We start from the raw sequence: 23,117 nt of genomic DNA on the forward strand, positions 1-23,117 counted from the left end.
ACAAAAGAGTTTCAACTACAAATTTGTGCAAAAGATGTAAATAACATGGAAATGTAAGCTTTAATTGTTTGCAGGATTGGAAAAGCTTACAACACCTGGTATTCCCAGACAGTCTCCCATTCATGTACTAACCAGGCCCAACTCTAGGTAGCTTCTGAGATCAGACGAGATCAGGCATTCTAAGGGTGGAATGGCCGTAAGCAGAAGCACCTTCCAAACTAGAGGATTCAAATTTCATAGCTAAGACCATATTTGTTCAAAACCAAGCAAAAGCATTCCATTTCAACACATCAACATTTACAACACAAAAGAGTTTCAACTACAAATTTGTGCAAAAGATGTAAATAACATGGAAATGTAAGCTTTAATTGTTTGCAGGATTTGAAAAGCTTACAACACCTGGTATTCCCAGACAGTCTCCCATTCAAGTACTAACCAGGCCCAACCCTAGGTAGCTTCTGAGATCAGACGAGATCAGGCATTCTAAGGGTGGAATGGCCGTAAGCAGAAGCACCTTGCAAACTAGAGGATTCAAATTTCATAGCTAAGACCATATTTGTTCAAAACCAAGCAAAAGCATTCCATTTCAACACATCAACATTTACAACACAAAAGTGTTTCAACTACAAATTTGTGCAAAAGATGTAAATAACATGGAAATGTAAGCTTTAATTGTTTGCAGGATTGGAAAAGCTTACAACACCTGGTATTCCCAGACAGTCTCCCATTCAAATACTAACCAGGCCCAACCCTAGGTAGCTTCTGAGATCAGACGAGATCAGGCATTCTAAGGGTGGAATGGCCGTAAGCAGAAGCACCTTGCAAACTAGAGGATTCAAATTTCATAGCTAAGACCATATTTGTTCAAAACCAAGCAAAAGCATTCCATTTCAACACATCAACATTTACAACACAAAAGAGTTTCAACTACAAATTTGTGCAAAAGATGTAAATAACATGGAAATGTAAGCTTTAATTGTTTGCAGGATTGGAAAAGCTTACAACACCTGGTATTCCCAGACAGTCTCCCATTCAAGTACTAACCAGGCCCAACCCTAGGTAGCTTCTGAGATCAGACGAGATCAGGCATTCTAAGGGTGGAATGGCCGTAAGCAGAAGCACCTTCCAAACTAGAGGATTCAAATTTCATAGCTAAGACCATATTTGTTCAAAACCAAGCAAAAGCATTCCATTTCAACACATCAACATTTACAACACAAAAGAGTTTCAACTACAAATTTGTGCAAAAGATGTAAATAACATGGAAATGTAAGCTTTAATTGTTTGCAGGATTGGAAAAGCTTACAACACCTGGTATTCCCAGACAGTCTCCCATTCAAGTACTAACCAGGCCCAACCCTAGGTAGCTTCTGAGATCAGACGAGATCAGGCATTCTAAGGGTGGAATGGCCGTAAGCAGAAGCACCTTGCAAACTAGAGGATTCAAATTTCATAGCTAAGACCATATTTGTTCAAAACCAAGCAAAAGCATTCCATTTCAACACATCAACATTTACAATACAAAGCATTCCATTTCAACACATCAACATTTACAACACAAAAGAGTTTCATCTACAAATTTGTGCAAAAGATGTAAATAACATGGAAATGTAAGCTTTAATTGTTTGCAGGATTGGAAAAGCTTACAACACCTGGTATTCCCAGACAGTCTCCCATTCAAGTACTAACCGTGCCCAACCCTAGGTAGCTTCTGAGATCAGACGAGATCAGGCATTCTAAGGGTGGAATGGCCATAAGCAGAAGCACCTTGCAAACTAGAGAATTCAAATTTCATAGCTAAGACCATATTTGTTCAAAACCAAGCAAAAGCATTCCATTTCAACACATCAACATTTACAACACAAAAGAGTTTCAACTACAAATTTGTGCAAAAGATGTAAATAACATGGAAATGTAAGCTTTAATTGTTTGCAGGATTGGAAAAGCTTACAACACCTGATATTCCCAGACAGTCTCCCATTCAAGTACTAACCAGGCCCAACCCTAGGTAACTTCTGAGATCAGACGAGATCAGGGATTCTAAGGGTGGAATGGTCGTAAGCAGAACTACCTTGCGAACTAGAGGATTCAAATTTCATAGCTAAGACCATATTTGTTCAAAACCAAGCAAAAGCATTCCATTTCAACACATCAACATTTACAACACAAAAGAGTTTCAACTACAAATTTGTGCAAAAGATGTAAATAACATGGAAATGTAAGCTTTAATTGTTTGCAGGATTGGAAAAGCTTACAACACCTGGTATTCCCAGACAGTCTCCCATTCAAGTACTAACCAGGCCCAACCCTTGGTAGCTTCTGAGATGAGACAAGATCAGGCATTCTAAGGATGGAATGGCCGCAAGCAGAAGCACCTTGCAAACTAGAGGATTCAAATTTCATAGCTAAGACCATATTTGTTCAAAACCAAGCAAAAGCATTCCATTTCAACACATCAACATTTACAACACAAAAGAGTTTCAACTACAAATTTGTGCAAAAGATGTAAATAACATGGAAATGTAAGCTTTAATTGTTTGCAGGATTTGAAAAGCTTACAACACCTGGTATTCCCAGACAGTCTCCCATTCAAGTACTAACCAGGCCCAACCCTAGGTAGCTTCTGAGATCAGACGAGATCAGGCATTCTAAGGGTGGAATGGCCGTAAGCAGAAGCACCTTGCAAACTAGAGGATTCAAATTTCATAGCTAAGACCATATTTGTTCAAAACCAAGCAAAAGCATTCCATTTCAACACATCAAAATTTACAACACAAAAGAGTTTCAACTACAAATTTGTGCAAAAGATGTAAATAACATGGAAATGTAAGCTTTAATTGTTTGCAGGATTGGAAAAGCTTACAACACCTGGTATTCCCAGACAGTCTCCCATTCAAGTACTAACCAGGCCCAACCCTAGGTAGCTTCTGAGATCAGACGAGATCAGGCATTCTAAGGGTGGAATGGCCGTAAGCAGAAGCACCTTCCAAACTAGAGGATTCAAATTTCATAGCTAAGACCATATTTGTTCAAAACCAAGAAAAAGCATTCCATTTCAACACATCAACGTTTACAACACAAAAGAGTTTCAACTACAAATTTGTGCAAAAGATGTAAATAACATGGAAATGTAAGCTTTAATTGTTTGCAGGATTGGAAAAGCTTACAACACCTGGTATTCCCAGACAGCCTCCCATTCAAGTACTAACCAGGCCAAACCCTAGGTAGCTTCTGAGATCAGACGAGATCAGGCATTCTAAGGGTGGAATGGCCGTAAGCAGAAGCACCTTGCAAACTAGAGGATTCAAATTTCATAGCTAAGACCATATTTGTTCAAAACCAAGCAAAAGCATTCCATTTCAACACATCAACATTTACAATACAAAGCATTCCATTTCAACACATCAACATTTACAACACAAAAGAGTTTCAACTACAAATTTGTGCAAAAGATGTAAATAACATGGAAATGTAAGCTTTAATTGTTTGCAGGATTGGAAAAGCTTACAACACCTGATATTCCCAGACAGTCTCCCATTCAAGTACTAACCAGGCCCAACCCTAGGTAGCTTCTGAGATCAGACGAGATCAGGCATTCTAAGGGTGGAATGGCCGTAAGCAGAAGCACCTTGCAAACTAGAGGATTCAAATTTCATAGCTAAGACCATATTTGTTCAAAACCAAGCAAAAGCATTCCATTTCAACACATCAACATTTACAACACAAAGCATTCCATTTCAACACATCAACATTTACAACACAAAAGAGTTTCAACTACAAATTTGTGCAAAAGATGTAAATAACATGGAAATGTAAGCTTTAATTGTTTGCAGGATTGGAAAAGCTTACAACACCTGGTATTCCCAGACAGTCTCCCATTCAAGTACTAACCAGGCCCAACCCTAGGTAGCTTCTGAGATCAGACGAGATCAGGCATTCTAAGGGTGGAATGGCCGTAAGCAGAAGCACCTTCCAAACTAGAGGATTCAAATTTCATAGCTAAGACCATATTTGTTCAAAACCAAGCAAAAGCATTCCATTTCAACACATCAAAATTTACAACACAAAAGAGTTTCAACTACAAATTTGTGCAAAAGATGTAAATAACATGGAAATGTAAGCTTTAATTGTTTGCAGGATTGGAAAAGCTTACAACACCTGATATTCCCAGACAGTCTCCCATTCAAGTACTAACCAGGCCCAACCCTAGGTAGCTTCTGAGATCAGACGAGATCAGGAATTCTAAGGGTGGAATGGCCGTAAGCAGAAGCACCTTGCAAACTAGAGGATTCAAATTTCATAGCTAAGACCATATTTGTTCAAAACCAAGCAAAAGCATTCCATTTCAACACATCAACATTTACAACACAAAAGAGTTTCAACTACAAATTTGTGCAAAAGATGTAAATAACATGGAAATGTAAGCTTTAATTGTTTGCAGGATTGGAAAAGCTTACAACACCTGATATTCCCAGACAGTCTCCCATTCAAGTACTAACCAGGCCCAACCCTAGGTAACTTCTGAGATCAGACGAGATCAGGTATTCTAAGGGTGGAATGGTCGTAAGCAGAACTACCTTGCGAACTAGAGGATTCAAATTTCATAGCTAAGACCATATTTGTTCAAAACCAAGCAAAAGCATTCCATTTCAACACATCAACATTTACAACACAAAAGAGTTTCAACTACAAATTTGTGCAAAAGATGTAAATAACATGGAAATGTAAGCTTTAATTGTTTGCAGGATTGGAAAAGCTTACAACACCTGGTATTCCCAGACAGTCTCCCATTCAAGTACTAACCAGGCCCAACCCTAGGTAGCTTCTGAGATCAGACGAGATCAGGCATTCTGAGGGTGGAATGGCCGTAAGCAGAAGCACCTAGCAAACTAGAGGATTCAAATTTCATAGCTAAGACCATATTTGTTCAAAACCAAGCAAAAGCATTCCATTTCAACACAGCAATATTTACAACACAAAAGAGTTTCAACTACAAATTTGTGCAAAAGATGTAAATAACATGGAAATGTAAGCTTTAATTGTTTGCAGGATTGGAAAAGCTTACAACACCTGGTATTCCCAGACAGTCTCCCATTCAAGTACTAACCAGGCCCAACCTTTGGTAGCTTCTGAGATGAGACAAGAGCAGGCATTCTAAGGATGGAATGGCCGCAAGCAGAAGCACCTTGCAAACTAGAGGATTCAAATTTCATAGCTAAGACCATATTTGTTCAAAACCAAGCAAAAACATTCCATTTCAACACATCAACATTTACAACACAAAAGAGTTTCAACTACAAATTTGTGCAAAAGATGTAAAAAACATGGAAATGTAAGCTTTAATTGTTTGCAGGATTGGAAAAGCTTACAACACCTGGTATTCCCAGACAGTCTCCCATTCAAGTACTAACCAGGCCCAACCCTAGGTAGCTTCTGAGATCAGACGAGATCAGGCATTCTAAGGGTGGAATGGCCGTAAGCAGAAGCACCTTGCAAACTAGAGGATTCAAATTTCATAGCTAAGACCATATTTGTTCAAAACCAAGCAAAAGCATTCCATTTCAACACATCAACATTTACAACACAAAGCATTCCATTTCAACACATCAACATTTACAACACAAAAGAGTTTCATCTACAAATTTGTGCAAAAGATGTAAACAACATGGAAATGTAAGCTTTAATTGTTTGCAGGATTGGAAAAGCTTACAACACCTGGTATTCCCAGACAGTCTCCCATTCAAGTACTAACCGTGCCCAACCCTAGGTAGCTCCTGAGATCAGACGAGATCAGGCATTCTAAGGGTGGAATGGCCATAAGCAGAAGCACCTTGCAAACTAGAGGATTCAAATTTCATAGCTAAGACCATATTTGTTCAAAACCAAGCAAAAGCATTCCATTTCAACACATCAACATTTACAACACAAAAGAGTTTCAACTACAAATTTGTGCAAAAGATGTAAATAACATGGAAATGTAAGCTTTAATTGTTTGCAGGATTGGAAAAGCTTACAACACCTGGTATTCCCAGACAGTCTCCCATTCAAGTACTAACCAGGCCCAACCCTAGGTAGCTTCTGAGATCAGACGAGATCAGGCATTCTAAGGGTGGAATGGCCGTAAGCAGAAGCACCTTGCAAACTAGAGGATTAAAATTTCATAGCTAAGACCATATTTGTTCAAAACCAAGCAAAAGCATTCAATTTCAACACATCAACATTTACAACACAAAGCATTCCATTTCAACACATCAACATTTACAACACAAAAGAGTTTCATCTACAAATTTGTGCAAAAGATGTAAATAACATGGAAATGTAAGCTTTAATTGTTTGCAGGATTGGAAAAGCTTACAACACCTGATATTCCCAGACAGTCTCCCATTCAAGTACTAACCAGGCCCAACCCTAGGTAGCTTCTGAGATCAGACGAGATCAGGTATTCTAAGGGTGGAATGGCCATACGCAGAAGCACCTTGCAAACCTAGAGGATTCAAATTTCATAGCTAAGACCATATTTGTTCAAAACCAAGCAAAAGCATTCCATTTCAACACATCAATATTTACAACACAAAAGAGTTTCAACTACAAATTTGTGCAAAAGATGTAAATAACATGGAAATGTAAGCTTTAATTGTTTGCAGGATTGGAAAAGCTTACAACACCTGGTATTCCCAGACAGTCTCCCATTCAAGTACTAACCGTGCCCAACCCTAGGTAGCTTCTGAGATCAGACGAGGTCAGGCATTCTAAGGGTGGAATGGCCGTAAGCAGAAGCACCTTGCAAACTAGAGGATTCAAATTTCATAGCTAAGACCATATTTGTTCAAAACCAAGCAAAAGCATTCCATTTCAACACATCAACATTTACAACACAAAGCATTCCATTTTAACACATCAACATTTACAACACAAAAGAGTTTCATCTACAAATTTGTGCAAAAGATGTAAATAACATGGAAATGTAAGCTTTAATTGTTTGCAGGATTGGAAAAGCTTACAACACCTGGTATTCCCAGACAGTCTCCCATTCAAGTACTAACCAGGCCCAACCCTAGGTAGCTTCTGAGATCAGACGAGATCAGGCATTCTAAGGGTGGAATGGCCGTAAGCAGAAGCACCTTGCAAACTAGAGGATTCAAATTTCATAGCTAAGACCATATTTGTTCAAAACCAAGCAAAAGCATTCAATTTCAACACATCAACATTTACAACACAAAGCATTCCATTTCAACACATCAACATTTACAACACAAAAGAGTTTCATCTACAAATTTGTGCAAAAGATGTAAATAACATGGAAATGTAAGCATTAATTGTTTGCAGGATTGGAAAAGCTTACAACACCTGATATTCCCAGACAGTCTCCCATTCAAGTACTAACCAGGCCCAACCCTAGGTAGCTTCTGAGATCAGACGAGATCAGGCATTCTAAGGGTCGAATGGCCGTAAGCAGAAGCACCTTGCAAACTAGAGGATTCAAATTTCATAGCTAAGACCATATTTGTTCAAAACCAAGCAAAAGCATTCCATTTCAACACATCAACATTTACAACACAAAAGAGTTTCAACTACAAATTTGTGCAATAGATGTAAAGAACATGGAAATGTAAGCTTTAATTGTTTGCAGGATTGGAAAAGCTTACAACACCTGGTATTCCCAGACAGTCTCCCATTCAAGTACTAACCAGGCCCAACCCTAGGTAGCTTCTGAGATCAGACGAGATCAGGCATTCTAAGGGTGGAATGGCCGTAAGCAGAAGCACCTTGCAAACTAGAGGATTCAAATTTCATAGCTAAGACCATATTTGTTCAAAACCAAGCAAAAGCATTCCATTTCAACACATCAACATTTACAACACAAAAGAGTTTCAACTACAAATTTGTGCAAAAGATGTAAATAACATGGAAATGTAAGCTTTAATTGTTTGCAGGATTGGAAAAGCTTACAACACCTGGTATTCCCAGACAGTCTCCCATTCAAGTACTAACCAGACCCAACCCACATCAACATTTATAACACAAAAGAGATTCAACTACAAATTTGTGCAAAAGATGTAAATAACATGGAAATGTAAGCTTTAATTGTTTGCAGGATTGGAAAAGCTTACAACACCTGGTTTTCCCAGACAGTCTCCCATTCAAGTACTAACCAGGCCCAACCCTAAGTATCTTCTGAGATCAGACGAGATCAGGCATTCTGAGTCTGGAATGGCCGTAAGCAGAAACACCGAGCAAACTAGAGGATTCAAATTTCATAGCTAATACCATATTTGTTCAAAACCAAGCAAAAGCATTCCATTTCAACACATCAACATTTACAACACAAAAGAGTTTCAACTACAAATTTGTGCAAAAGATGTAAATAACATGGAAATGTAAGCTTTAATTGTTTGCAGGATTGGAAAAGCTTACAACACCTGGTATTCCCAGACAGTCTCCCATTCAAGTACTAACCAGGCCAAACCCTAGGCAGTTTCTGAGATCAGACGAGATCAGGCATTCTAAGGGTGGAATGGCCGTAAGCAGAAGCACCTTGCAAACTAGAGGATTCAAATTTCATAGCTAAGACCATATTTGTTCAAAACCAAGCAAAAGCATTCCATTTCAACACATCAACATTTACAACACAAAGCATTCCATTTCAACACATCAACATTTACAACACAAAAGAGTTTCAACTACAAATTTGTGCAAAAGATGTAAATAACATGGAAATGTAAGCTTTAATTGTTTGCAGGATTGGAAAAGCTTACAACACCTGGTATTCCCAGACAGTCTCCCATTCAAGAACTAACCAGGCCCAACCCTAGGTAGCTTCTGAGATCAGACGAGATCAGGCGTTCTAAGGGTGGAATGGCCTCAAGCAGAAGAACCTTGCAAACCAGAGGATTCAATTTTCATAGCTAACACCATATTTGTTCAAAACCAAGCAAAAGCATTCCATTTCAACACATCAACATTTACAACACAAAAGAGTTTCAACTACAAATTTGTGCAAAAGATGTAAATAACATGGAAATGTAAGCTTTAATTGTTTGCAGGATTGGAAAAGCTTACAACACCTGGTATTCCCAGACAGTCTCCCATTCAAGTACTAACCAGGCCCAACCCTAGGTAGCTTCTGAGATCAGATGAGATCAGGCATTCTAAAGGTGGAATGGCCGTAAGCAGAAGCACTTTGCAAATTAGAGGATTCAATTTTCATAGCTAAGACCATATTTGTTCAAAACCAAGCAAAAGCATTCCATTTCAACATATCAACATTTACCACACAAAAGAGTGTCAACTACAAATAAGTGCAAAAGATATAAATAACATGGAAATGTAAGCTTTAATTGTTTGCAGGATTGGAAAAGCTTACAACACCTGGTATTCCCAGACAGTCTCCCATTCAAGTACTAACCAGGCCCAACCCTAGGTAGCTTCTGAGATCAGACGAGATCAGGGATTCTAAGGGTGGAACGGCCATAAGGAGAAGCACCTAGCAAACTAGAGGATTCAAATTTTATAGCTAAGACCATATTTGTTCAAAACCAAGCAAAAGCATTCCATTTCAACACATCAACATTTACAACACAAAAGAGTTTCAACTACAAATTTGTGCAAAAGATGTAAATAACATGGAAATGTAAGCTTTAATTGTTTGCAGGATTGGAAAAGCTTACAACACCTGATATTCCCAGACAGTCTCCCATTCAAGTACTAACCAGGCCCAACCCTAGGTAGCTTCTGAGATCAGACGAGATCAGGCATTCTAAGGGTGGAATGGCCGTAAGCAGAAGCACCTTGCAAACTAGAGGATTCAAATTTCATAGCTAAGACCATATTTGTTCAAAACCAAGCAAAAGCATTCCATTTCAACACATCAACATTTACAACACAAAAGAGTTTCAACTACAAATTTGTGCAAAAGATGTAAATAACATGGAAATGTAAGCTTTAATTGTTTGCAGGATTGGAAAAGCTTACAACACCTGGTATTCCCAGACAGTCTCCCATTCAAGTACTAACCAGGCCCAACCCTAGGTAGCTTCTGAGATCAGACGAGATCAGGCATTCTAAGGTTGGAATGGCCGTAGGCAGAAGCACCTTGCAAACCTAGAGGATTCAAATTTCATAGCTAAGACCATATTTGTTCAAAACCAAGCAAAAGCATTCCATTTCAACACATCAACATTTACAACACAAAAGAGTTTCAACTACAAATTTGTGCAAAAGATGTAAATAACATGGAAATGTAAGCTTTAATTGTTTGCAGGATTGGAAAAGCTTACAACACCTGGTATTCCCAGACAGTCTCCCATTCAAGTACTAACCAGGCCCAACCCTAGGTAGCTTCTGAGATCAGACGAGATCAGGCATTCTAAGGGTGGAATGGCCATAAGCAGAAGCACCTTGCAAACTAGAGGATTCAAATTTCATAGCTAAGACCATATTTGTTCAAAACCAAGCAAAAGCATTCCATTTCAACACATCAACATTTACAACACAAAAGAGTTTCAACTACAAATTTGTGCAAAAGATGTAAATAACATGGAAATGTAAGCTTTAATTGTTTGCAGGATTGGAAAAGCTTACAACACCTGGTATTCCCAGACAGTCTCCCATTCAAGTACTAACCAGGCCCAACCCTAGGTAGCTTCTGAGATCAGACGAGATCAGGCATTCTAAGGGTGGAATGGCCGTAAGCAGAAGCACCTTGCAAACTAGAGGATTCAAATTTCATAGCTAAGACCATATTTGTTCAAAACCAAGCAAAAGCATTCCATTTCAACACATCAACATTTACAACACAAAGCATTCCATTTCAACACATCAACATTTACAACACAAAAGAGTTTCATCTACAAATTTGTGCAAAAGATGTAAATAACATGGAAATGTAAGCTTTAATTGTTTGCAGGATTGGAAAAGCTTACAACACCTGGTATTCCCAGACAGTCTCCCATTCAAGTACTAACCGTGCCCAATCCTAGGTAGCTTCTGAGATCAGACGAGATCAGGCATTCTAAGGGTGGAATTGCCGTTAGCAGAAGCACCTTGCAAACTAGAGGATTCAAATTTCATAGCTAAGACCATATTTGTTCAAAACCAAGCAAAAGCATTCCATTTCAACACATCAACATTTACAACACAAAAGAGTTTTAACTACAAATTTGTGCAAAAGATGTAAATAACATGGAAATGTAAGCTTTAATTGTTTGCAGGATTGGAAAAGCTTACAACACCGGGTATTCCCAGACAGTCTCCCATTCAAGTACTAACCAGGCCCAACCCTAGGTAGCTTCTGAGATCAGACGAGATCAGGCATTCTAAGGGTGGAATAGCCGTAAGCAGAAGCACCTTGCAAACTAGAGGATTCAAATTTCATAGCTAAGACCATATTTGTTCAAAACCAAGCAAAAGCATTCCATTTCAACACATCAACATTTACAACACAAAAGAGTTTCAACTACAAATTTGTGCAAAAGATGTAAATAACATGGAAATGTAAGCTTTAATTGTTTGCAGGATTGGAAAAGCTTACAACACCTGGTATTCCCAGACAGTCTCCCATTCAAGTACTAACCAGGCCCAACCCTAGGTAGCTTCTGAGATCAGACGAGATCAGGCATTCTAAGGGTGGAATGGCCGTAAGCAGAAGCACCTTGCAAACCTAGAGGATTCAAATTTCATAGCTAAGACCATATTTGTTCAAAACCAAGCAAAAGCATTCCATTTCAACACATCAACATTTACAACACAAAAGAGTTTCAATTACAAATTTGTGCAAAAGATGTAAAAAACATGGAAATGTAAGCTTTAATTGTTTGCAGGATTGGAAAAGCTTACAACACCTGGTATTCCCAGACAGTCTCCCATTCAAGTACTAACCAGGCCCAACCCTAGGTAGCTTCTGAGATCAGACGAGATCAGGCATTCTAAGGGTGGAATGGCCGTAAGCAGAAGCACCTTGCAAACTAGAGGATTCAAATTTCATAGCTAAGACCATATTTGTTCAAAACCAAGCAAAAGCATTCCATTTCAACACATCAACATTTACAACACAAAAGAGTTTCAACTACAAATTTGTGCAAAAGATGTAAATAACATGGAAATGTAAGCTTTAATTGTTTGCAGGATTGGAAAAGCTTACAACACCTGATATTCCCAGACAGTCTCCCATTCAAGTACTAACCAGGCCCAACCCTAGGTAGCTTCTGAGATCAGACGAGATCAGGCATTCTAAGGGTGGAATGGCCTTAAGCAGAAGCACCTTGCAAAGTAGAGGATTCAAATTTCATAGCTAAGACCATATTTGTTCAAAACCAAGCAAAAGCATTCCATTTCAACACATCAACATTTACAACACAAAAGAGTTTCAACTACAAATTTGTGCAAAAGATGTAAATAACATGGAAATGTAAGCTTTAATTGTTTGCAGGATTGGAAAAGCTTACAACACCTGGTATTCCCAGACAGTCTCCCATTCAAGTACTAACCAGGCCCAACCCTAGGTAGCTTCTGAGATCAGACGAGATCAGGCATTCTAAGGGTGGAATGGCCGTAAGCAGAAGCACCTTGCAAACCTAGAGGATTCAAATTTCATAGCTAAGACCATATTTGTTCAAAACCAAGCAAAAGCATTCCATTTCAACACATCAACATTTACAACACAAAAGAGTTTCAACTACAAATTTGTGCAAAAGATGTAAATAACATGGAAATGTAAGCTTTAATTGTTTGCAGGATTGGAAAAGCTTACAACACCTGATATTCCCAGACAGTCTCCCATTCAAGTACTAACCAGGCCCAACCCTAGGTAGCTTCTGAGATCAGACGAGATCAGGCATTCTAAGGGTGGAATGGCCGTAAGCAGAAGCACCTTGCAAACTAGAGGATTTAAATTTCATAGCTAAGATCATATTTGTTCAAAACCAAGCAAAAGCATTCCATTTCAACACATCAACATTTACAACACAAAGCATTCCATTTCAACACATCAACATTTACAACACAAAAGAGTTTCATCTACAAATTTGTGCAAAAGATGTAAATAACATGGAAATGTAAGCTTTAATTGTTTGCAGGATTGGAAAAGCTTACAACACCTGGTATTCCCAGACAGTCTCCCATTCAAGTACTAACCAGGCCCAACCCTAGGTAGCTTCTGAGATCAGACGAGATCAGGCATTCTAAGGGTGGAATGGCCGTAAGCAGAAGCACCTTCCAAACTAGAGGATTCAAATTTCATAGCTAAGACCATATTTGTTCAAAACCAAGCAAAAGCATTCCATTTCAACACATCAACATTTACAACACAAAAGAGTTTCAACTACAAATTTGTGCAAAAGATGTAAATAACATGGAAATGTAAGCTTTAATTGTTTGCAGGATTGGAAAAGCTTACAACACCTGGTATTCCCAGACAGTCTCCCATTCAAGTACTAACCAGGCCCAACCCTAGGTAGCTTCTGAGATCAGACGAGATCAGGCATTCTAAGGGTGGAATGGCCGTAAGCAGAAGCACCTTGCAAACTAGAGGATTCAAATTTCATAGCTAAGACCATATTTGTTCAAAACCAAGCAAAAGCATTCCATTTCAACACATCAACATTTACAACACAAAAGAGTTTCAACTACAAATTTGTGCAAAAGATGTAAATAACATGGAAATGTAAGCTTTAATTGTTTGCAGGATTGGAAAAGCTTACAACACCAGGTATTCCCAGACAGTCTCCCATTCAAGTACTAACCAGGCCCAACCCTAGGTAGCTTCTGAGATCAGACGAGATCAGGCATTCTAAGGGTGGAATGGCCGTAAGCAGAAGCACCTTGCAAACTAGAGGATTCAAATTTCATAGCTAAGACCATATTTGTTCAAAACCAAGCAAAAGCATTCCATTTCAACACATCAACATTTACAACACAAAAGAGTTTCAACTACAAATTTGTGCAAAAGATGTAAATAACATGGAAATGTAAGCTTTAATTGTTTGCAGGATTGGAAAAGCTTACAACACCTGATATTCCCAGACAGTCTCCCATTCAAGTACTAACCAGGCCCAACCCTAGGTAGCTTCTGAGATCAGACGAGATCAGGCATTCTAAGGGTGGAATGGCCGTAAGCAGAAGCACCTTGCAAACTAGAGGATTCAAATTTCATAGCTAAGACCATATTTGTTCAAAACCAAGCAAAAGCATTCCATTTCAACACATCAACATTTACAACACAAAAGAGTTTCAACTACAAATTTGTGCAAAAGATGTAAATAACATGGAAATGTAAGCTTTAATTGTTTGCAGGATTGGAAAAGCTTACAACACCTGGTATTCCCAGACAGTCTCCCATTCAAGTACTAACCAGGCCCAACCCTAGGTAGCTTCTGAGATCAGCCGAGATCAGGCATTCTAAGGGTGGAATGGCCGTAAGCAGAAGCACCTTGCAAACTAGAGGATTCAAATTTCATAGCTAAGACCATATTTGTTCAAAACCAAGCAAAAGCATTCCATTTCAACACATCAACATTTACAACACAAAAGAGTTTCAACTACAAATTTGTGCAAAAGATGTAAATAACATGGAAATGTAAGCTTTAATTGTTTGCAGGATTGGAAAAGCTTACAACACCTGGTATTCCCAGACAGTCTCCCATTCAAGTACTAACCAGGCCCAACCCTAGGTAGCTTCTGAGATCAGACGAGATCAGGCATTCTAAGGGTGGAATGGCCGTAAGCAGAAGCACCTTGCAAACTAGAGGATTCAAATTTCATAGCTAAGACCATATTTGTTCAAAACCAAGCAAAAGCATTCCATTTCAACACATCAACATTTACAACACAAAAGAGTTTCAACTACAAATTTGTGCAAAAGATGTAAATAACATGGAAATGTAAGCTTTAATTGTTTGCAGGATTGGAAAAGCTTACAACACCTGGTATTCCCAGACAGTCTCCCATTCAAGTACTAACCAGGCCCAACCCTTGGTAGCTTCTGAGATCAGACGAGATCAGGCATTCTAAGGGTGGAATGGCCGTAAGCAGAAGCACCTTGCAAACTAGAGGATTCAAATTTCATAGCTAAGACCATATTTGTTCAAAACCAAGCAAAAGCATTCCATTTCAACACATCAACATTTACAACACAAAAGAGTTTCAACTACAAATTTGTGCAAAAGATGTAAAAAACATGGAAATGTAAGCTTTAATTGTTTGCAGGATTGGAAAAGCTTACAACACCTGGTATTCCCAGACAGTCTCCCATTCAAGTACTAACCAGGCCCAACCCTAGGTAGCTTCTGAGATCAGACGAGATCAGGCATTCTAAGGGTGGAATGGCCGTAAGCAGAAGCACCTTGCAAACTAGAGGATTCAAATTTCATAGCTAAGACCATATTTGTTCAAAACCAAGCAAAAGCATTCCATTTCAACACATCAACATTTACAACACAAAGCATTCCATTTCAACACATCAACATTTACAACACAAAAGAGTTTCAACTACAAATTTGTGCAAAAGATGTAAATAACATGGAAATGTAAGCTTTAATTGTTTGCAGGATTGGAAAAGCTTACAACACCTGGTACTAACCAGGCCCAACCCTCAGAAGCTACCCAACCCTTGGTAGCTTCTGAGATCAGACAAGATCAGGCATTCTAAGGATGGAATGGCCGCAAGCAGAAGCACCTTGCAAACTAGAGGATTCAAATTTCATAGCTAAGACCATATTTGTTCAAAACCAAGCAAAAACATTCCATTTCAACACATCAACATTTACAACACAAAGCATTCCATTTCAACACATCAACATTTACAACACAAAAGAGTTTCATCTACAAATTTGTGCAAAAGATGTAAATAACATGGAAATGTAAGCTTTAATTGTTTGCAGGATTGGAAAAGCTTACAACACCTGGTATTCCCAGACAGTCTCCCATTCAAGTACTAACCGTGCCCAACCCTAGGTAGCTTCTGAGATCAGACGAGATCAGGCATTCTAAGGGTGGAATGGCCGTAAGCAGAAGCACCTTGCAAACTAGAGGATTCAAATTTCATAGCTAAGACCATATTTGTTCAAAACCAAGCAAAAGCATTCCATTTCAACACATCAACATTTACAACACAAAGCATTCCATTTTAACACATCAACATTTACAACACAAAAGAGTTTCATCTACAAATTTGTGCAAAAGATGTAAATAACATGGAAATGTAAGCTTTAATTGTTTGCAGGATTGGAAAAGCTTACAACACCTGGTATTCCCAGACAGTCTCCCATTCAAGTACTAACCAGGCCCAACCCTAGGTAGCTTCTGAGATCAGACGAGATCAGGCATTCTAAGGGTGGAATGGCCGTAAGCAGAAGCACCTTGCAAACTAGAGGATTCAAATTTCATAGCTAAGACCATATTTGTTCAAAACCAAGCAAAAGCATTCAATTTCAACACATCAACATTTACAACACAAAGCATTCCATTTCAACACATCAACATTTACAACACAAAAGAGTTTCATCTACAAATTTGTGCAAAAGATGTAAATAACATGGAAATGTAAGCTTTAATTGTTTGCAGGATTGGAAAAGCTTACAACACCTGGTATTCCCAGACAGTCTCCCATTCAAGTACTAACCAGGCCCAACCCTAGGTAGCTTCTGAGATCAGACGAGATCAGGCATTCTAAGGGTGGAATGGCCGTAAGCAGAAGCACCTTGCAAACTAGAGGATTCAAATTTCATAGCTAAGACCATATTTGTTCAAAACCAAGCAAAAGCATTCCATTTCAACACATCAACATTTACAACACAAAAGAGTTTCAACTACAAATTTGTGCAAAAGATGTAAATAACATGGAAATGTAAGCTTTAATTGTTTGCAGGATTGGAAAAGCTTACAACACCTGGTATTCCCAGACAGTCTCCCATTCAAGTACTAACCAGGCCCAACCCTAGGTAGCTTCTGAGATCAGACGAGATCAGGCATTCTAAGGGTGGAATTGCCGTAAGCAGAAGCACCTTGCAAACTAGAGGATTCAAATTTCATAGCTAAGACCATATTTGTTCAAAACCAAGCAAAAACATTCCATTTCAACACATCAACATTTACAACACAAAGCATTCCATTTCAACACATCAACATTTACAACACAAAAGAGTTTCATCTACAAATTTGTGCAAAAGATGTAAATAACATGGAAATGTAAGCTTTAATTGTTTGCAGGATTGGAAAAGCTTACAACACCTGGTATTCCCAGACAGTCTCCCATTCAAGTACTAACCGTGCCCAACCCTAGGTAGCTTCTGAGATCAGACGAGATCAGGCATTCTAAGGGTGGAATGGCCGTAAGCAGAAGCACCTTGCAAACTAGAGGATTCAAATTTCATAGCTAAGACCATATTTGTTCAAAACCAAGCAAAAGCATTCCATTTCAACACATCAACATTTACAACACAAAGCATTCCATTTTAACACATCAACATTTACAACACAAAAGAGTTTCATCTACAAATTTGTGCAAAAGATGTAAATAACATGGAAATGTAAGCTTTAATTGTTTGCAGGATTGGAAAAGCTTACAACACCTGGTATTCCCAGACAGTCTCCCATTCAAGTACTAACCAGGCCCAACCCTAGGTAGCTTCTGAGATCAGACGAGATCAGGCATTCTAAGGGTGGAATGGCCGTAAGCAGAAGCACCTTGCAAACTAGAGGATTCAAATTTCATAGCTAAGACCATATTTGTTCAAAACCAAGCAAAAGCATTCAATTTCAACACATCAACATTTACAACACAAAGCATTCCATTTCAACACATCAACATTTACAACACAAAAGAGTTTCATCTACAAATTTGTGCAAAAGATGTAAATAACATGGAAATGTAAGCTTTAATTGTTTGCAGGATTGGAAAAGCTTACAACACCTGGTATTCCCAGACAGTCTCCCATTCAAGTACTAACCAGGCCCAACCCTAGGTAGCTTCTGAGATCAGACGAGATCAGGCATTCTAAGGGTGGAATGGCCGTAAGCAGAAGCACCTTGCAAACTAGAGGATTCAAATTTCATAGCTAAGACCATATTTGTTCAAAACCAAGCAAAAGCATTCCATTTCAACACATCAACATTTACAACACAAAAGAGTTTCAACTACAAATTTGTGCAAAAGATGTAAATAACATGGAAATGTAAGCTTTAATTGTTTGCAGGATTGGAAAAGCTTACAACACCTGGTATTCCCAGACAGTCTCCCATTCAAGTACTAACCAGGCCCAACCCTAGGTAGCTTCTGAGATCAGACGAGATCAGGCATTCTAAGGGTGGAATGGCCGTAGGCAGAAGCACCTTGCAAACCTAGAGGATTCAAATTTCATAGCTAAGACCATATTTGTTCAAAACCAAGCAAAAGCATTCCATTTCAACACATCAACATTTACAACACAAAAGAGTTTCAACTACAAATTTGTGCAAAAGATGTAAATAACATGGAAATGTAAGCTTTAATTGTTTGCAGGATTGGAAAAGCTTACAACACCTGGTATTCCCAGACAGTCTCCCATTCAAGTACTAACCAAGCCCAACCCTAGGTAGCTTCTGAGATCAGACGAGATCAGGCATTCTAAGGGTGGAATGGCCGTAAGCAGAAGCACCTTGCAAACTAGAGGATTCAAATTTCATAGCTAAGATCATATTTGTTCAAAACCAAGCAAAAGCATTCCATTTCAACACATCAACATTTACAACACAAAGCATTCCATTTCAACACATCAACATTTACAACACAAAAGAGTTTCATCTACAAATTTGTGCAAAAGATGTAAATAACATGGAAATGTAAGCTTTAATTGTTTGCAGGATTGGAAAAGCTTACAACACCTGATATTCCCAGACAGTCTCCCATTCAAGTACTAACCAGGCCCAACCCTAGGTAGCTTCTGAGATCAGACGAGATCAGGCATTCTAAGGGTGGAATGGCCGTAAGCAGAAGCACCTTGCAAACTAGAGGATTCAAATTTCATAGCTAAGACCATATTTGTTCAAAACCAAGCAAAAGCATTCCATTTCAACACATCAACATTTACAACACAAAAGAGTTTCAACTACAAATTTGTGCAAAAGATGTAAATAACATGGAAATGTAAGCTTTAATTGTTTGCAGGATTGGAAAAGCTTACAACACCTGATATTCCCAGACAGTCTCCCATTCAAGTACTAACCAGGCCCAACCCTAGGTAGCTTCTGAGATCAGACGAGATCAGGCATTCTAAGGGTGGAATGGCCGTAAGCAGAAGCACCTTGCAAACTAGAGGATTCAAATTTCATAGCTAAGACCATATTTGTTCAAAACCAAGCAAAAGCATTCCATTTCAACACATCAACATTTACAACACAAAAGAGTTTCAACTACAAATTTGTGCAAAAGATGTAAATAACATGGAAATGTAAGCTTTAATTGTTTGCAGGATTGGAAAAGCTTACAACACCTGATATTCCCAGACAGTCTCCCATTCAAGTACTAACCAGGCCCAACCCTAGGTAGCTTCTGAGATCAGACGAGATCAGGCATTCTAAGGGTGGAATGGCCGTAAGCAGAAGCACCTTGCAAACTAGAGGATTCAAATTTCATAGCTAAGACCATATTTGTTCAAAACCAAGCAAAAGCATTCCATTTCAACACATCAACATTTACAACACAAAAGAGTTTCAACTACAAATTTGTGCAAAAGATGTAAATAACATGGAAATGTAAGCTTTAATTGTTTGCAGGATTGGAAAAGCTTACAACACCTGGTATTCCCAGACAGTCTCCCATTCAAGTACTAACCAGGCCCAACCCTAGGTAGCTTCTGAGATCAGACGAGATCAGGCATTCTAAGGGTGGAATGGCCGTAAGCAGAAGCACCTTGCAAACTAGAGGATTCAAATTTCATAGCTAAGACCATATTTGTTCAAAACCAAGCAAAAGCATTCCATTTCAACACATCAACATTTACAACACAAAAGAGTTTCAACTACAAATTTGTGCAAAAGATGTAAATAACATGGAAATGTAAGCTTTAATTGTTTGCAGGATTGGAAAAGCTTACAACACCTGGTATTCCCAGACAGTCTCCCATTCAAGTACTAACCAGACCCAACCCTAGGTAGCTTCTGAGATCAGACGAGATCAGGCATTCTAAGGGTGGAATGGCCGTAAGCAGAAGCACCTTGCAAACTAGAGGATTCAAATTTCATAGCTAAGACCATATTTGTTCAAAACCAAGCAAAAGCATTCCATTTCAACACATCAACATTTACAACACAAAAGAGTTTCAACTACAAATGTGTGCAAAAGATGTAAATAACATGGAAATGTAAGCTTTAATTGTTTGCAGGATTGGAAAAGCTTACAACACCTGGTATTCCCAGACAGTCTCCCATTCAAGTACTAAGCAGCCCAACCCTAGGTAGCTTCTGAGATCAGACGAGATCAGGCATTCTAAGGGTGGAATGGCCGTAAGCAGAAGCACCTTGCAAACTAGAGGATTCAAATTTCATAGCTAAGACCATATTTGTTCAAAACCAAGCAAAAGCATTCCATTTCAACACATCAACATTTACAACACAAAGCATTCCATTTCAACACATCAACATTTACAACACAAAAGAGTTTCATCTACAAATTTGTGCAAAAGATGTAAATAACATGGAAATGTAAGCTTTAATTGTTTGCAGGATTGGAAAAGCTTAAAACACCTGGTATTCCCAGACAGTCTCCCATTCAAGTACTAACCAGGCCCAACCCTACGTAGCTTCTGAGATCAGACGAGATCAGGCATTCTAAGGGTGGAAGGGCCGTAAGCAGAAGCACCTTCCAAACTAGAGGATTCAAATTTCATAGCTAAGACCATATTTGTTCAAAACCAAGCAAAAGCATTCCATTTCAACACATCAACATTTACAACACAAAAGAGTTTCAACTACAAATTTGTGCAAAAGATGTAAATAACATGGAAATGTAAGCTTTAATTGTTTGCAGGATTGGAAAAGCTTACAACACCTGGTATTCCCAGACAGTCTCCCATTCAAGTACTAACCAGGCCCAACCCTAGGTAGCTTCTGAGATCAGACGAGATCAGGCATTCTAAGGGTGGAATGGCCGTAAGCAGAAGCACCTTGCAAACTAGAGGATTCAAATTTCATAGCTAAGACCATATTTGTTCAAAACCAAGCAAAAGCATTCCATTTCAACACATCAACATTTACAACACAAAGCATTCCATTTCAACACATCAACATTTACAACACAAAAGAGTTTCATCTACAAATTTGTGCAAAAGATGTAAATAACATGGAAATGTAAGCTTTAATTGTTTGCAGGATTGGAAAAGCTTACAACACCTGATATTCCCAGACAGTCTCCCATTCAAGTACTAACCAGGCCCAACCCTAGGTAGCTTCTGAGATCAGACGAGATCAGGCATTCTAAGGGTGGAATGGCCGTAAGCAGAAGCACCTTGCAAACTAGAGGATTCAAATTTCATAGCTAAGACCATATTTGTTCAAAACCAAGCAAAAGCATTCCATTTCAACACATCAACATTTACAACACAAAAGAGTTTCAACTACAAATTTGTGCAAAAGATGTAAATAACATGGAAATGTAAGCTTTAATTGTTTGCAGGATTGGAAAAGCTTACAACACCTGGTATTCCCAGACAGTCTCCCATTCAAGTACTAACCAGGCCCAACCCTAGGTAGCTTCTGAGATCAGACGAGATCAGGCATTCTAAGGGTGGAATGGCCTTAAGCAGACGCACCTTGCAAACTAGAGGATTCAAATTTCATAGCTAAGACCATATTTGTTCAAAACCAAGCAAAAGCATTCCATTTCAACACATCAACATTTACAACACAAAAGAGTTTCAACTACAAATTTGTGCAAAAGATGTAATTAACATGGAAATGTAAGCTTTAATTGTTTGCAGGATTGGAAAAGCTTACAACACCTGGTATTCCCAGACAGTCTCCCATTCATGTACTAACCAGACCCAACCCTATGTAGCTTCTGAGATCAGACAACATCAGGCGTTCTAAGGGTGGAATGGCCGTAATCAGAAGAACCTTGCAAACGAGAGGATTCAAATTTCATAGATAAGACCATATTTGTTCGAAACCAAGCAAAAGCATTCCATTTCAACACATCAACATTTACAACACAAAAGAGTTTCAACTACAAATTTGTGCAAAAGATGTAAATAACATGGAAATGTAAGCTTTAATTGTTTGCAGGATTGGAAAAGCTTACAACACCTGATATTCCCAGACAGTCTCCCATTCAAGTACTAACCAGGCCCAACCCTAGGTAGCTTCTGAGATCAGACGAGATGAGGCATTCTAAGGGTGGAATGGCCGTAAGCAGAAGCACCTTGCAAACTAGAGGATTCAAATTTCATAGCTAAGACCATATTTGTTCAAAACCAAGCAAAAGCATTCCATTTCAACACATCAACATTTACAACACAAAGCATTCCATTTCAACACATCAACATTTACAACACAAAAGAGTTTCAACTACAAATTTGTGCAAAAGATGTAAATAACATGGAAATGTAAGCTTTAATTGTTTGCAGGATTGGAAAAGCTTACAACACCTGGTATTCCCAGACAGTCTCCCATTCAAGTACTAACCAGGCCCAACCCTAGGTAGCTTCTGAGATCAGACGAGATCAGGCATTCTAAGGGTGGAATGGCCGTAAGCAGAAGCACCTTGCAAACTAGAGGATTCAAATTTCATAGCTAAGACCATATTTGTTCAAAACCAAGCAAAAACATTCCATTTCAACACATCAACATTTACAACACAAAAGAGTTTCAACTACAAATTTGTGCAAAAGATGTAAAAAACATGGAAATGTAAGCTTTAATTGTTTGCAGGATTGGAAAAGCTTACAACACCTGGTATTCCCAGACAGTCTCCCATTCAAGTACTAACCAGGCCCAACCCTAGGTAGCTTCTGAGATCAGACGAGATCAGGCATTCTAAGGGTGGAATGGCCGTAAGCAGAAGCACCTTGCAAACCTAGAGGATTCAAATTTCATAGCTAAGACCATATTTGTTCAAAACCAAGCAAAAGCATTCCATTTCAACACATCAA

The 23,117-nt window shown here is 38.6% G+C and overlaps 70 pseudogenes; all 70 read right to left on the reverse strand.

Moving 5' to 3' along the window:
• Nucleotides 1-83: 83 nt before the first annotated feature.
• Nucleotides 84-202, reverse strand: LOC140566601 (5S ribosomal RNA; annotated as a pseudogene).
• Nucleotides 203-387: 185 nt separating this feature from the next.
• Nucleotides 388-506, reverse strand: LOC140569725 (5S ribosomal RNA; annotated as a pseudogene).
• A 185-nt stretch (nt 507-691) lies between these two features.
• Nucleotides 692-810, reverse strand: LOC140571685 (5S ribosomal RNA; annotated as a pseudogene).
• Nucleotides 811-995: 185 nt separating this feature from the next.
• Nucleotides 996-1,114, reverse strand: LOC140569726 (5S ribosomal RNA; annotated as a pseudogene).
• A 185-nt stretch (nt 1,115-1,299) lies between these two features.
• Nucleotides 1,300-1,418, reverse strand: LOC140569727 (5S ribosomal RNA; annotated as a pseudogene).
• A 222-nt stretch (nt 1,419-1,640) lies between these two features.
• LOC140566213 (5S ribosomal RNA) lies at nt 1,641-1,759 on the reverse strand (annotated as a pseudogene).
• A 185-nt stretch (nt 1,760-1,944) lies between these two features.
• Nucleotides 1,945-2,063, reverse strand: LOC140568554 (5S ribosomal RNA; annotated as a pseudogene).
• A 185-nt stretch (nt 2,064-2,248) lies between these two features.
• On the reverse strand, nt 2,249-2,367 carry LOC140568078 (5S ribosomal RNA; annotated as a pseudogene).
• Nucleotides 2,368-2,552: 185 nt separating this feature from the next.
• Nucleotides 2,553-2,671, reverse strand: LOC140569728 (5S ribosomal RNA; annotated as a pseudogene).
• Nucleotides 2,672-2,856: 185 nt separating this feature from the next.
• LOC140569730 (5S ribosomal RNA) lies at nt 2,857-2,975 on the reverse strand (annotated as a pseudogene).
• Nucleotides 2,976-3,160: 185 nt separating this feature from the next.
• On the reverse strand, nt 3,161-3,279 carry LOC140566721 (5S ribosomal RNA; annotated as a pseudogene).
• Nucleotides 3,280-3,501: 222 nt separating this feature from the next.
• LOC140570806 (5S ribosomal RNA) lies at nt 3,502-3,620 on the reverse strand (annotated as a pseudogene).
• Nucleotides 3,621-3,842: 222 nt separating this feature from the next.
• Nucleotides 3,843-3,961, reverse strand: LOC140569731 (5S ribosomal RNA; annotated as a pseudogene).
• A 185-nt stretch (nt 3,962-4,146) lies between these two features.
• Nucleotides 4,147-4,265, reverse strand: LOC140570902 (5S ribosomal RNA; annotated as a pseudogene).
• Nucleotides 4,266-4,450: 185 nt separating this feature from the next.
• On the reverse strand, nt 4,451-4,569 carry LOC140566617 (5S ribosomal RNA; annotated as a pseudogene).
• Nucleotides 4,570-4,754: 185 nt separating this feature from the next.
• On the reverse strand, nt 4,755-4,873 carry LOC140570234 (5S ribosomal RNA; annotated as a pseudogene).
• A 489-nt stretch (nt 4,874-5,362) lies between these two features.
• Nucleotides 5,363-5,481, reverse strand: LOC140569732 (5S ribosomal RNA; annotated as a pseudogene).
• Nucleotides 5,482-5,703: 222 nt separating this feature from the next.
• Nucleotides 5,704-5,822, reverse strand: LOC140567224 (5S ribosomal RNA; annotated as a pseudogene).
• A 185-nt stretch (nt 5,823-6,007) lies between these two features.
• Nucleotides 6,008-6,126, reverse strand: LOC140569733 (5S ribosomal RNA; annotated as a pseudogene).
• A 222-nt stretch (nt 6,127-6,348) lies between these two features.
• LOC140572661 (5S ribosomal RNA) lies at nt 6,349-6,467 on the reverse strand (annotated as a pseudogene).
• Nucleotides 6,468-6,653: 186 nt separating this feature from the next.
• On the reverse strand, nt 6,654-6,772 carry LOC140567059 (5S ribosomal RNA; annotated as a pseudogene).
• A 222-nt stretch (nt 6,773-6,994) lies between these two features.
• LOC140569734 (5S ribosomal RNA) lies at nt 6,995-7,113 on the reverse strand (annotated as a pseudogene).
• A 222-nt stretch (nt 7,114-7,335) lies between these two features.
• Nucleotides 7,336-7,454, reverse strand: LOC140566128 (5S ribosomal RNA; annotated as a pseudogene).
• A 185-nt stretch (nt 7,455-7,639) lies between these two features.
• Nucleotides 7,640-7,758, reverse strand: LOC140569735 (5S ribosomal RNA; annotated as a pseudogene).
• Nucleotides 7,759-8,104: 346 nt separating this feature from the next.
• LOC140567499 (5S ribosomal RNA) lies at nt 8,105-8,223 on the reverse strand (annotated as a pseudogene).
• Nucleotides 8,224-8,408: 185 nt separating this feature from the next.
• On the reverse strand, nt 8,409-8,527 carry LOC140567320 (5S ribosomal RNA; annotated as a pseudogene).
• Nucleotides 8,528-8,749: 222 nt separating this feature from the next.
• LOC140567177 (5S ribosomal RNA) lies at nt 8,750-8,868 on the reverse strand (annotated as a pseudogene).
• Nucleotides 8,869-9,053: 185 nt separating this feature from the next.
• On the reverse strand, nt 9,054-9,172 carry LOC140570067 (5S ribosomal RNA; annotated as a pseudogene).
• A 185-nt stretch (nt 9,173-9,357) lies between these two features.
• Nucleotides 9,358-9,476, reverse strand: LOC140567171 (5S ribosomal RNA; annotated as a pseudogene).
• Nucleotides 9,477-9,661: 185 nt separating this feature from the next.
• LOC140570808 (5S ribosomal RNA) lies at nt 9,662-9,780 on the reverse strand (annotated as a pseudogene).
• Nucleotides 9,781-9,965: 185 nt separating this feature from the next.
• Nucleotides 9,966-10,084, reverse strand: LOC140566588 (5S ribosomal RNA; annotated as a pseudogene).
• Nucleotides 10,085-10,270: 186 nt separating this feature from the next.
• LOC140570463 (5S ribosomal RNA) lies at nt 10,271-10,389 on the reverse strand (annotated as a pseudogene).
• Nucleotides 10,390-10,574: 185 nt separating this feature from the next.
• Nucleotides 10,575-10,693, reverse strand: LOC140569736 (5S ribosomal RNA; annotated as a pseudogene).
• Nucleotides 10,694-10,915: 222 nt separating this feature from the next.
• Nucleotides 10,916-11,034, reverse strand: LOC140568127 (5S ribosomal RNA; annotated as a pseudogene).
• Nucleotides 11,035-11,219: 185 nt separating this feature from the next.
• On the reverse strand, nt 11,220-11,338 carry LOC140571421 (5S ribosomal RNA; annotated as a pseudogene).
• A 185-nt stretch (nt 11,339-11,523) lies between these two features.
• LOC140569737 (5S ribosomal RNA) lies at nt 11,524-11,642 on the reverse strand (annotated as a pseudogene).
• A 186-nt stretch (nt 11,643-11,828) lies between these two features.
• On the reverse strand, nt 11,829-11,947 carry LOC140569738 (5S ribosomal RNA; annotated as a pseudogene).
• A 185-nt stretch (nt 11,948-12,132) lies between these two features.
• LOC140566360 (5S ribosomal RNA) lies at nt 12,133-12,251 on the reverse strand (annotated as a pseudogene).
• A 185-nt stretch (nt 12,252-12,436) lies between these two features.
• Nucleotides 12,437-12,555, reverse strand: LOC140569739 (5S ribosomal RNA; annotated as a pseudogene).
• Nucleotides 12,556-12,741: 186 nt separating this feature from the next.
• LOC140570809 (5S ribosomal RNA) lies at nt 12,742-12,860 on the reverse strand (annotated as a pseudogene).
• Nucleotides 12,861-13,082: 222 nt separating this feature from the next.
• LOC140569741 (5S ribosomal RNA) lies at nt 13,083-13,201 on the reverse strand (annotated as a pseudogene).
• A 185-nt stretch (nt 13,202-13,386) lies between these two features.
• LOC140569742 (5S ribosomal RNA) lies at nt 13,387-13,505 on the reverse strand (annotated as a pseudogene).
• Nucleotides 13,506-13,690: 185 nt separating this feature from the next.
• On the reverse strand, nt 13,691-13,809 carry LOC140569933 (5S ribosomal RNA; annotated as a pseudogene).
• Nucleotides 13,810-13,994: 185 nt separating this feature from the next.
• Nucleotides 13,995-14,113, reverse strand: LOC140570810 (5S ribosomal RNA; annotated as a pseudogene).
• A 185-nt stretch (nt 14,114-14,298) lies between these two features.
• Nucleotides 14,299-14,417, reverse strand: LOC140572438 (5S ribosomal RNA; annotated as a pseudogene).
• Nucleotides 14,418-14,602: 185 nt separating this feature from the next.
• Nucleotides 14,603-14,721, reverse strand: LOC140569743 (5S ribosomal RNA; annotated as a pseudogene).
• A 185-nt stretch (nt 14,722-14,906) lies between these two features.
• On the reverse strand, nt 14,907-15,025 carry LOC140569390 (5S ribosomal RNA; annotated as a pseudogene).
• Nucleotides 15,026-15,210: 185 nt separating this feature from the next.
• Nucleotides 15,211-15,329, reverse strand: LOC140569744 (5S ribosomal RNA; annotated as a pseudogene).
• A 555-nt stretch (nt 15,330-15,884) lies between these two features.
• Nucleotides 15,885-16,003, reverse strand: LOC140572926 (5S ribosomal RNA; annotated as a pseudogene).
• Nucleotides 16,004-16,225: 222 nt separating this feature from the next.
• LOC140569745 (5S ribosomal RNA) lies at nt 16,226-16,344 on the reverse strand (annotated as a pseudogene).
• A 222-nt stretch (nt 16,345-16,566) lies between these two features.
• Nucleotides 16,567-16,685, reverse strand: LOC140569747 (5S ribosomal RNA; annotated as a pseudogene).
• Nucleotides 16,686-16,870: 185 nt separating this feature from the next.
• On the reverse strand, nt 16,871-16,989 carry LOC140571249 (5S ribosomal RNA; annotated as a pseudogene).
• Nucleotides 16,990-17,211: 222 nt separating this feature from the next.
• Nucleotides 17,212-17,330, reverse strand: LOC140572928 (5S ribosomal RNA; annotated as a pseudogene).
• A 222-nt stretch (nt 17,331-17,552) lies between these two features.
• LOC140569748 (5S ribosomal RNA) lies at nt 17,553-17,671 on the reverse strand (annotated as a pseudogene).
• Nucleotides 17,672-17,893: 222 nt separating this feature from the next.
• On the reverse strand, nt 17,894-18,012 carry LOC140569749 (5S ribosomal RNA; annotated as a pseudogene).
• A 185-nt stretch (nt 18,013-18,197) lies between these two features.
• LOC140571865 (5S ribosomal RNA) lies at nt 18,198-18,316 on the reverse strand (annotated as a pseudogene).
• Nucleotides 18,317-18,502: 186 nt separating this feature from the next.
• LOC140571255 (5S ribosomal RNA) lies at nt 18,503-18,621 on the reverse strand (annotated as a pseudogene).
• A 222-nt stretch (nt 18,622-18,843) lies between these two features.
• On the reverse strand, nt 18,844-18,962 carry LOC140570811 (5S ribosomal RNA; annotated as a pseudogene).
• A 185-nt stretch (nt 18,963-19,147) lies between these two features.
• On the reverse strand, nt 19,148-19,266 carry LOC140570812 (5S ribosomal RNA; annotated as a pseudogene).
• A 185-nt stretch (nt 19,267-19,451) lies between these two features.
• On the reverse strand, nt 19,452-19,570 carry LOC140570813 (5S ribosomal RNA; annotated as a pseudogene).
• Nucleotides 19,571-19,755: 185 nt separating this feature from the next.
• On the reverse strand, nt 19,756-19,874 carry LOC140569750 (5S ribosomal RNA; annotated as a pseudogene).
• Nucleotides 19,875-20,059: 185 nt separating this feature from the next.
• On the reverse strand, nt 20,060-20,178 carry LOC140571738 (5S ribosomal RNA; annotated as a pseudogene).
• A 185-nt stretch (nt 20,179-20,363) lies between these two features.
• LOC140567779 (5S ribosomal RNA) lies at nt 20,364-20,481 on the reverse strand (annotated as a pseudogene).
• Nucleotides 20,482-20,703: 222 nt separating this feature from the next.
• Nucleotides 20,704-20,822, reverse strand: LOC140572964 (5S ribosomal RNA; annotated as a pseudogene).
• Nucleotides 20,823-21,007: 185 nt separating this feature from the next.
• On the reverse strand, nt 21,008-21,126 carry LOC140569751 (5S ribosomal RNA; annotated as a pseudogene).
• A 222-nt stretch (nt 21,127-21,348) lies between these two features.
• LOC140570814 (5S ribosomal RNA) lies at nt 21,349-21,467 on the reverse strand (annotated as a pseudogene).
• Nucleotides 21,468-21,652: 185 nt separating this feature from the next.
• Nucleotides 21,653-21,771, reverse strand: LOC140572960 (5S ribosomal RNA; annotated as a pseudogene).
• Nucleotides 21,772-22,260: 489 nt separating this feature from the next.
• On the reverse strand, nt 22,261-22,379 carry LOC140566950 (5S ribosomal RNA; annotated as a pseudogene).
• A 222-nt stretch (nt 22,380-22,601) lies between these two features.
• On the reverse strand, nt 22,602-22,720 carry LOC140569754 (5S ribosomal RNA; annotated as a pseudogene).
• Nucleotides 22,721-22,905: 185 nt separating this feature from the next.
• LOC140569755 (5S ribosomal RNA) lies at nt 22,906-23,024 on the reverse strand (annotated as a pseudogene).
• Nucleotides 23,025-23,117: the final 93 nt, after the last annotated feature.

This window comes from Salminus brasiliensis, chromosome 11, assembly GCF_030463535.1.
Source record: "Salminus brasiliensis chromosome 11, fSalBra1.hap2, whole genome shotgun sequence".
Lineage (NCBI taxonomy): Eukaryota > Metazoa > Chordata > Actinopteri > Characiformes > Bryconidae > Salminus > Salminus brasiliensis.